The following is a 10685-nucleotide window of genomic DNA, read 5'->3' as shown; positions in this document are numbered from 1 at the left end:
CAACAAGTTGAATACTAGATGACTACTTCCAATTTTGAGATATCTCAAAATATTCTATAAACAAAAATCATTACGAAATTCATAAGTTTAAGAAATTTAATATTACAAGCAAGCAAATCATTGTGAATTCTCTTGGGTTAACTTAAAGTGATCACAACATTTGTCTTCAATTTTTGTTACTGTATTCAAGTAAAATTCAATCATATCCTCAATAATCCTCATAATTCTATCATCCACCTTTTTCCATAGACATGAATACATATAAACACAGATACTGGCATGAGCCGTGGAGATAACCAGGAGAATGGTTGGTGAAGTTAGTAGCAAAAGTTTCATACAATACCTTCATTCCTCCATTTCTTGGTTGCTTCTCCATCCTTAGGAAAAGGAAAAATTACTATTCCACTCTGTTATGACCATTCATGTCATTTTCTGTAGTTCCGCTTATTTTTACTATTAGAGCATTTCCGTATCTTCCCCTAGTCCTTTATGACTTGTTGGAACTGATAATTCAGTTACTGGATAGTTCGTTTGGTTTTTAGAGCAATTTCTCATTTAGAAGTCTTTGCCGATTCCAAATGGCCGTCGAATGACAACTTCAGTAAAACAATTTTGGATGGAAATTTGAACTATTCCAGCAGCTCCATAATATTGATTTTAGGCTAGGTAGACCTTTGGTTAGGGTCCACTGCACCCGAGCTCAACCCATTGATCAAAGAGTCAAAAATTGGAAGATATGGGTGTGTGACCTACAAGTAGCCTAAATGACCTCAAACGGAAAATCCAACTTCACCAACATGTCCAAAACATCTAAATTAGTATGGTTACATAGTTCGTTTGCAAAAAATGAAGTACGAATGATTCAGGGAGGTCAAAAATAAGTTTTCACCTTGTGGGCCCCATTGAAGCTCGTGTAAAAAGGCCCTTTGGTCGAAATTTGGGCATTTTTCGCTTTATTTTGAACCATTGTAGCCCTAGAAAGACTTAGCATCTTTAAATCGATTCTTGGGGTGATTTGGATGCTTGCTTAACATATATATTTCCGATTAACAACGGATATGAGGTAAGAATAATCCTTCCATTTCATACTCTAATTTCTTAAATTTTTTATCGAAACCCCAATTAGCTTGAGGGAATGATTTTAGCACAAACAAGCTTGTTTTTCACTCGATTCTTGAGAGTTATGATTCCCTAGTAGTGTATAAATGTTTGGTTGATCTTGGAAATATGTTTTCCCTACGTGGAACCCATTGGGATTTTTGGTATCGTTTTTAGACCCAAAGCACAATGGTTCAATATGGGTATAGAAATTATTGTAATAATGTGTAGATTTTGATTTTGATAGCTTGGCAGGTTGAAGAAATTTCTCAGAAAGAGAAAATATAGGTTTAGTGGTTCGTGGGCTTTCTTTGGATTTGAGGTAGGTTAGGCTTACTTCTTGTTAGATTGAGATATGTTATAGTATAATTGTGATATTTTATTGAATTGAGAGGGGTTCTAGGTGTTGGATTGATTAAATGGTAAAACTTGGGATTAGTTGAATTATTTAGGTCATTTGAACTCATATTTTGGAATACTTGACTTATAGGCTTAGTTGATTTCCTCTTTTGGATTAATGTGTAATCCTGGCCTCTTTTTAGAATTCAATGTGTAATATCGACCTGTTATCAACTACATTAATCTCTTGTATTGTATCTCTTTCACCATAGTAGTGGTTTTATTCAAAAATTTTACAAAATTTGTCTTTTCTTACTTAGTAGATTAAATGACCATTAGATGGGCTAGTTAGTTACTGTATTGTATAGCTATTAATTGAGATTGTTCTTTTTATGATCCATGTATACATTTTAGATGACTATTGTTTATTTTACGTATTGAGTCATCTTGACTTCCTTTAGCACCGGAGTTTGTGATGCAGCTTATCCTCGGACAAATTAGTATTGTCCCTTGTTTTTTGGTGTGAGACTATGGATTTGCTTGAGTAATAATTACAAATTACTTAGCCAATTTTCCTAAATGTTATTTCTTGAGTAGGTATGTACCATGTTGAACCACTACAACTGAATTTAACGATTTGTCTCTTTTTTATATACAAGCTTCTGGAGTTCTTTTTCCTTGACACCTTAGTATAGCTTAAAAATATTTTTGTAACAATCATTCACTCTTGGTCGTGAAATGGAAGTAACATGAGACAAAGTTGGAAAAAGAGCTATGTCTTTTTGCCAATCCAACTAGGGTACACATATTACTGGTAACTATTCTCTTCTTACGGCAGAGCACAACTTTACCAATATAAAAGTTGTTTATTTAGTTCACCAATATCACATATATAGATCTAAGGGTGTGATGTTGAAATATTAATGTTATAACTCTATGCTAGATACCTGATATAGTGAGTATTTATGGATTTCTTGTGGTATTCTGCTAATAGTGTTAAAGTTACAGTTCATGTCCTCATTCATATATATTTTCAGTAAAGTATGTTGTGTTACATAAAAATTTATTAGTACTATGAAGGGACAAAGTGCATAAACTTGCAGTTAAAGATGATCTATTAAGATATGAAATTTAGGTTGGTAAATTGACATTATTTGGATAGTGAAATATGCAGTATTGGGGCTTGCATGTACTTTAGACCTTGTGGGGCTTGTTCTTTATCATTGATATTTACATTGATGTGATGATGGTGCCCGAAAAGTTCGGAGGATATGTTGATGATATTAATAACCAGTTTGAGTCCGGAGGATATGTTGGTGATATGGATACACGATTTGAGTTCGGAGGATATGTTGATGATATTGATACCCAGTTCGAGTTCGTAAGATATGTTGGTGATACTGATACCCGGTTCGAGTCCGGAGGATATTTTGGTGATATTGATACCCGGTTCGAGTCCGGAGGATATGTTGGTGATATTCATGGCAATATATATATATATATATATATATTAGTGTGTGTATGCTTTATATGTTTACATCCACTTGTGAAATAAGGGTAGGAGGTTGCCCTACCATTTATAGATTTCTAGTGCTAAGCACTTATAAAGTAAAGTAATTCATGTTTATTGAAAATTAGAGAGTGGAAATGGTTATTGCCTAATAATGAACCAAAACTAGTTGGTAAATGGGATTTATAATCTAAGGATTCACCTAGTGAATAATGTGAGTACTAAAAAATGAATTAATTAAGAAATGTTGGCTAATGGAATTAGCTATGTGGTGAATACTTGTCTATTAAATGACTATATTACTTGACGGTTAGAAACTAGTGTACTAGTTAATGAATCTTGTTTAGTTAAAGTATGGTAGCTAGAGAATATGGTTGATGCCTGAGTAATGATGATAATACTATGGAACAAGGGATTTTTAATCGATGTTGGTTTCTAATGAGAATTTAGAAAAAAGATTCAATTTATGATAAATGTGGGATATGTTCATGTTGATGGTTATGCATTATTATTATTTCCTTGGGTGAACTCTCTAGTGATATGAGACGCAGTATGGGTTCTTTTACTTTATACACTAGTTGATGTATGGGCACCAACTTTGTACTTAAGTGGTTTGTGATTGTATTAGTATTGTTTTATGACTACGAATCATTTATCTTTTATGTCCGATGGTATTGGCAAGTGTTGTGCATTATGTTATATTATTGTTCAGGTTTGCCTACTTATTATATTTGGTGATAATAGAGATGATTCAGGTTCTATTCTATACCTTAACTTAGATATGTTGATATTGCGTTATATCATCTCTATATCATGACTTAGCTCAAGCAATTGATGATGCCTACTGAGTGCCTGTTATTTTAGTAGTTATGCTATACTTCTTTACCTTTTAGTGCAGAATTGAGTACTACCCGCCGCTGTTGAGTTGAGTTCATGCAGTGTTGATATTCTGGAGATAGAGTGAGCTCTTGGAGTTTTGAGTAGCTTGTTTCCTTCTATCAGTGATTCAGACTCTTGTATTCAAGAAAGATGTACTAACTAGTTAAGATTCTTGGGTTGTACTTCTTTTACTATTATATATAGGAGCTTTTGTACTAATGTTACTAGGTCGTGGGATTGATATCCATAGTTGATTTTCTTTTTATATTAGAACACTATTTAGGTATGTCTTATGTTTGTTGATTTTGGCCTAGTTGGGCATTTCTTACCTAATTAACTCATTGTGTTAGCTCCGAGTTATGATATTTTCTTACCTACTAGTGGGAATTGGTAGGTGCCATCATGACCTGCAAATTGGGTCATGACAAATTAGTATCAGATCCTTGGTTTCACTGGTATTGTTTGTATATGAGCAAATGTCTAATAGTGTGTTGCGGATAAGAACATTGATGTCTGTTTCCAATCTTTGGGAGGCTATGTGACATTCTTAGGAGTCCTTCACTTTTTTTCATTCATATCATGCTAAGAGTCTGAGTTGGTTTGTAGAATATTTCCTTGACCTTACTCTTTCGCAGATGCTAAGGAGATGCGCTACCTCTATGCAAGATGATAGTCTCGAGATTGGGCCCAGGGATCCTACTCCTATTTGTAGATGACCTAAAGGGTGAGGACAACCTCGTGATGTGTACCCAACTAGGTGCCAGAATAGGTCACGTTCCTCAGACCCTATCCCTGCACCTGAGTTAGAGATTTCTTTGCCATAACCAGCGGTGGGTTAGGGACCAACCCAGGCTTCACCAGGTTTCATTCCTTCTTCATTACTCATAGATGCTTAGATTCAGATGATGAGTATAATTGGTAGTGTATCATCTGATAGTGCACAAACTATTGGGCCTAAGGCGCAACTTGTAGCAGTAGCTCCTAAAGTAAAGATTACTCCTACACCGATAGTCTCTTAGTTGGTAGTTGCACTGCTAAATATGTCCCAGCCTACTATGTCTACTGAGGAGTAGAAGATTTTGGGTAGATTTTTTAGATTGGCTCTACTTAGGTTTTCTGGTGATCTTAGAGAGGATGGATTTGAGTTTCTTACTACTTGTGAGGATAGGCTTCGTAGCTTAGGACTTATTGAGACTCGTTGTATAGATTAAATGATATTTCAATTGGATTTGTCCACTGATCATTGGTGGAGAGGTTTCACGAATTCTAGACCAGTTAGATCTTCTCTCTTATCATGGACATAGTTCTCTAAGATGTTCTTGGAGAAGAATATATCGTGCAGACTTAGAAATTGACTGAGGGATCAGTTCTCCAAATTGGAGAAAGACTCCATGACAAACATCGAGTATGAGGCCCAGTTTCATGAGTTGTCTATGCATGTGACTTCTATTTTAGATGCTGAGTATGAGAGAGTTTGTAATTTTGTTAGAGGGTTGAGACTCCCTATTCGTATGGCTACTTAGAGTTTAGTCATTGCAGGAATGTCTTTTGCTGAGGTTTCAGATATGCTAGGGTAGTGGACAAGTTGCACAGGGAGAGTCTTGAGGGCCATGATAAAAGGCCTAGGGTCTAAGGCAGATTTGGTGGGAGCCATGGTGGTTCCCAATTAAGAGGTGGTAGTTCTCGTGCTGGATATCCTCCTGGTCCATGTTATCAGCCTCAGAGTCAGCCAAACTGATCAGTTCAGGAAACTATTAAGACTACTGGAGGAGGTCACATTGTTGCAAGTGATCGCCCTAGAAAAGGGCGGCGATTAGTCCTGACGGGTTCATTTTGAGTTATGCTAGAAGTGGTGTTTAATTTGGGTTAGTTGGATCGTTCGTTCTAGTTTTTCTTATGATTCCTATTATACTTATAGGCTTCGGGGTCACCATTCACAGGAGTTCCTTAGTCTTGGGGTGATGGTCACTTTATCCCATGGTGCTTCCCCTATTAAAATAGTTCATTCCTCAGGTAGAGGTAGTTCTCATGGTCATAGGCATAGTTATCAGGGTGCTTAAGGTCGTACTCAGGCAGGCCAGATAGAAGGTCGGTCAGGTGCGTATCCATGAGGCAGGTATGGTCAGTTATATGTGGTACCTGCTAGGCCCGAGGATAATACTTCAAAAGCTGTGGTTACAGTATGATTTTGGTGTCCTGTAAGTGGCTCTTGCTTTATTTGATCATGAATCCACTTATTCTTATATATCGTCTTATTATGCACCACAGTTTGAGTTGACCAGTGATTTATTATTTATGCTATTGCATGTATCTACTCTCGTGGGTGATTCCTTAGTAGTGGATCAAGTATTCAGATCATGTGATATGATAGTTAGTGATACTGATACTTGTTCTCACCTATATGATGGATTTTGATGTTATTCTGGGCATGGACTGGTTATCCCACTATCACGCGAACATGGATTATTTTTCCAAGACCATTACCTAAGCCTTACTCGGTGTACCCTCTGTCGTTTCGCAGAGAGGAATTTGCTGTGATCCAATGGTAATTATATCTTATGTCTGTTCCAGGAGACTAATGTCTAGGGGCTGCTAGTCTTATCTCGCTTATATTTGTGATCCTCATGTGGAGAGTCTGTCGCTTGTCTCTTTGTCGTTTGTGAGTTTCCTGATATGTTCCCTACCAACCTACCTGATATTCCACTTGTTCATGAGAATGAGTTTTCTATTGGCCTAAAGCCTGGCACCTAACCTATTTTTATAGCACCTTACTGTATGGATCCTATCGAGCCTAAGGAACTGAACTCTCAGCTTCAAGATCATCTTGGTAAGGGTTTCACTAGACCAAGTGCGTTCCCGTGAAGATCTCCTATATTGTTTGTGAAGAAGAAAGCGGGCTCTATGTGCATGTGTACGGATTATAAGCAGCTTAATAAGGTGACAGTAAAGAACCGTTATCCTGTGCCTCATATTGATGATTTATATGACCATCTCAGGGTGCAGTAATGTTTTCTAAGCTTGACTTGAGATCTGGTTACCATCCGTTGAGGTTCTGAGCTGAGGATATCCCAAAGATAACTTTTAGGACCCATTATAGTCATTATGAGTTCTTAGTGATGTCTTTTGGGTTGACCAATGCCCCAGCCATGTTCATGGATTTGATGAATTGTATGTTCAGGCCATATCTAGACTGTTTCTTTATTATGTTCATTGATGACATTCTTGTTTATTCGAGGATTAGTGAGGATCATGTGCAATATTTAAGAGTCGTGCTCCTGACTTTGAGAGATCATATGCTTTTTTCCAAGTTCTCTAAGTGTGATATTTGGCTTGAGTCAATAACATTGCTTGGGCATGTGGTGTCTAAGGTTGGTACTATGGTAGACCCGACTATGATTGAGGCAATTCGTGATTGGGCTAAACCTATGTCTCTAGTAGAGGTCCACAGTATGTGTATGTATATATATATATATATATATATATTATTTTGTCTGATTATTACAAATGCTTTGTTGAGCGCTTTGCGACTATTTCACCCCCTATGACCAGATTGACTCGAAAGGAAGTCCATTTCTAATGGTTCAAGGAGTGTGAGTCAAGCTTTAGAAAGCTCAAGGATTTCCTTACTTTATCTCCAATTTTAGCTCTTCTTGTAGAGTATGAGGGATTCAATGTGTTTTACAATGCTTTTGGTGTTGGTCTTGGTTGTGTTTTGATGCAGCGGCGTCGTGTTAATGTTTATGCTTCTAGAAAACATAAGGTATATGAGCGCATCTACACCACTCAAGTTTTAGAGTTGGTGGGGTAGTTTTCACACTTAAGATATGGAGGCATTACTTGTATAGTGTGCATTGCAAGATTTTCACTGATCTTCATCGTCTTCAGCATCTTATGACCCAACGAGAGCTTAATACTGGAAAACACAGATGGATAGAGTTGCTTAAGGACTATGATATTTCCATCTTGTATCATTTGGATAAGGCAAATGTGGTAGTTGATACCTTGAGCCGCAAGGCAGTAAAATCGTAAGCTTGGCTTGCATATAAGTTTCTTAGAGGAATATGGCATGGGACATTACATCCTTAGTCAATTTGGTAGTTCGTCTTGATGTTTCAAACTCTCTATGGATTTTGGTTTATGTGGAGGTGAGGTCCTCCCTATTTAAGCAGGTTCGTGGTCGTTAGTATGAGGATAGCAAGCTTTGCCTACTTCATGATCAGGTGATGAGTGTTGTGTCCAAGAGGCATACCATTGATTCTGATGGTATTTTGAGATTCCAGGGCCATTTTTGTGTTCCTTAGGTTGGAAATGTGATTCAGTGGATTTTACATGAGGCTCACAGCTCTAGATAATCAATTCATCCCTTCACAGCTAAAATGTATAGGGATTTGAGATAACATTATTGGTGGGATGGTATGAAGAGATATATGGAAGACTTTATAGCTTATTTCCTATATTGTCAGTTGGTTAAGGCTAAGAATCAGTGTCTTGGTGGCGTGACTCAGAGGTTGCCCATTCCTGAGTGAAAATGGGAATGAATTACTATGGAATTCATTAGTGGTTTGCCTCGTACTTCCTATAGTTTTGATGGTATTTGGGATATTGTGGATCATTTGACCAAGTCATCATATTTCATTCATATTAAGATGACCTTCAGAGCTAATTGATTAGCCCATATCTATATTTGGGAGATAGTTTGTCCGCATGGGGTCCCTATTTCTATCATTTCACACTGTAGTTCTATGTTAACTACAAGGTTTTTGAGAATATTCCAGGAGAAGTTGGGTACTCGAGTGGATTTGAGTACAACCATTCATCCACAGACCAACGATCAGTTCGAGGGTATCATTCAGGTGCTCGAGGATATGCTCCAAGCTTGTGTCATGGAATTTGGAGGACACTAGGATCAACACTTAGCATTGGTTAGATTCACGTATAACAACAAATTTTATTCAAGTATTGGGCTGGTACCTTATGAAACTTTGTATGGTAGGAAATGTCACTCTTCGGTCGGTTAGTTTAAGAGTTCTGAGGTAATTCCTCGTTGTACTAATTTTCTTTAGGACTTTTTGGATAGAGTCAGGGTGATTCAGAATAGGTTGAGAGTAACTGAGAGTAGGCAAAACGCCAATGCAGATCACTAGATTAGTGTCTTGAGATGTGGAGTTGGTAACTGTCTATTCCTCCATGTTTTGCCCATGAAGGTATGCTGAGGTTTGGAAGAAAGGGTAAGATCAGTCCTCGATATGTTTGTCCTTTTGAGATTCTCCGAGCAGTTAGCAAGATAGCCTATGAGTTAGCTTTACCTCAAGATTTTGGTTTTGTTCATCAAGTTTTCCATGTATCCATGTTGTGGAAGTATATTCCGGATCTGTCTCATGTGCTTAGATGGGTCTCAGTCAAGTTAGTTAAGCAGTTTACCTTTGTGGAGGAGGCTGTGCTGATTTTGGCTAGTAATGTGAGGTGGATATGTACTAAAGAGATTCCTGTAGTTAAGGTTCACTAGAGGCACCATCCAAGACTTGCAAGTCATTCAGTTCACGCCAAAAAAGACTTTCAAGTCATTCAATTCATGCAAAGAAAACATTTTCATAAAATATTATAGACTCCTTAACCCCATCATTCAAAAAGATAAAACATACTCATTATTAGGTTTGCATAAATATATTAAAATAAGCAAATTTCAACACTTTCAATGATTCAAACAGATAGGGTGTCATCTTTATTCATTATTGTAATTCAAAGCCTCATCAAAGTACTTGAAAGTCGTAATTACAAACATTCATAATATTCTACATTTATAAATTTAAAAATGAAATGCATCCTCCCAATCATTCTTTTATAATCACAATACCCTCTAAGAGTCGTTGGAAATAATTTGTAAGGAGGAAAAATCAATGTTTAATGTTTGTATTCTGAATCTCAACTTTAAAACATTAATAAATTAAGCATAACGATAATAAAATTCACATTTTAGGATAGTAGTTAATGTAGCGAATGTGCAATATGCCTTTTGACGGGAATCTTTGAAGGAGATAGGAAGATGTGAACCTTAAGCTTTGAAACCCTTGCCTTTTCCCTCTAGTTTCTTTAGAAGAGAAGAGAAGAACCCACTCTCTTGGGTCTTAGAAATATCTTAAGTGAAAGAAGGATGGTTTATTAGGCGTGAAAGATCCCAAATAACCCTAACTAGCCATTAAAACAATGGCCTATCGATGAAGAGGATGGGGTCGCGGTACGGGGCCTATAGCGGGACGGTCCCCCCTCGCAGTCTCCTTCATGGCGTGGGGCCATCGCGTGATGGTCCCCTTCAGGTGATCAACCGTTTTTCTTTCCCTAAACTTTCCACAATGCATTCGAAACCATTCCAAGGCATTATATGTTCAATCTAGGGGTCATATGGATTCGTTTTTAAAGCCAACTAAACACCTGGGGGAGTTACATGACTAAATGTTTGTTAATAGACTATATGGACAGCTTTATAAGATTAATTTTTTTTTTTGAAAGTGTATTTTTGTAAAAATAATCATAATAATAATTTAACTCATTATTAAGACTTTTAAGATTACCTTAAATGTAAGCTAAGCTCACATTTTATTTGTTTATTAATTAAAATTATATATTTGTTGTATGTTGATGAATTAAGTATACTTTAATTTTTTTATTTTTCATTTTTTGATTCTTTTTTTTTTTGGACAATGCGAGTTTAGCTTGGCAAAATTATATTGAACTACTTTTCTAACTGACTAACAGTAATTTGTAACTAGGGGCTTTGGGCTATAGATGACAAAAGAGTTTTAAAATGAGGTGTAGGTGACACAAGTCTTAATAATTGAGTGGAGGAGACCATTACTTTATT

This window comes from Capsicum annuum, chromosome 9 (genome assembly GCF_002878395.1).
Source record: "Capsicum annuum cultivar UCD-10X-F1 chromosome 9, UCD10Xv1.1, whole genome shotgun sequence".
NCBI lineage: Eukaryota > Viridiplantae > Streptophyta > Magnoliopsida > Solanales > Solanaceae > Capsicum > Capsicum annuum.
Note: the sequence above shows the minus strand (reverse complement) of the source record.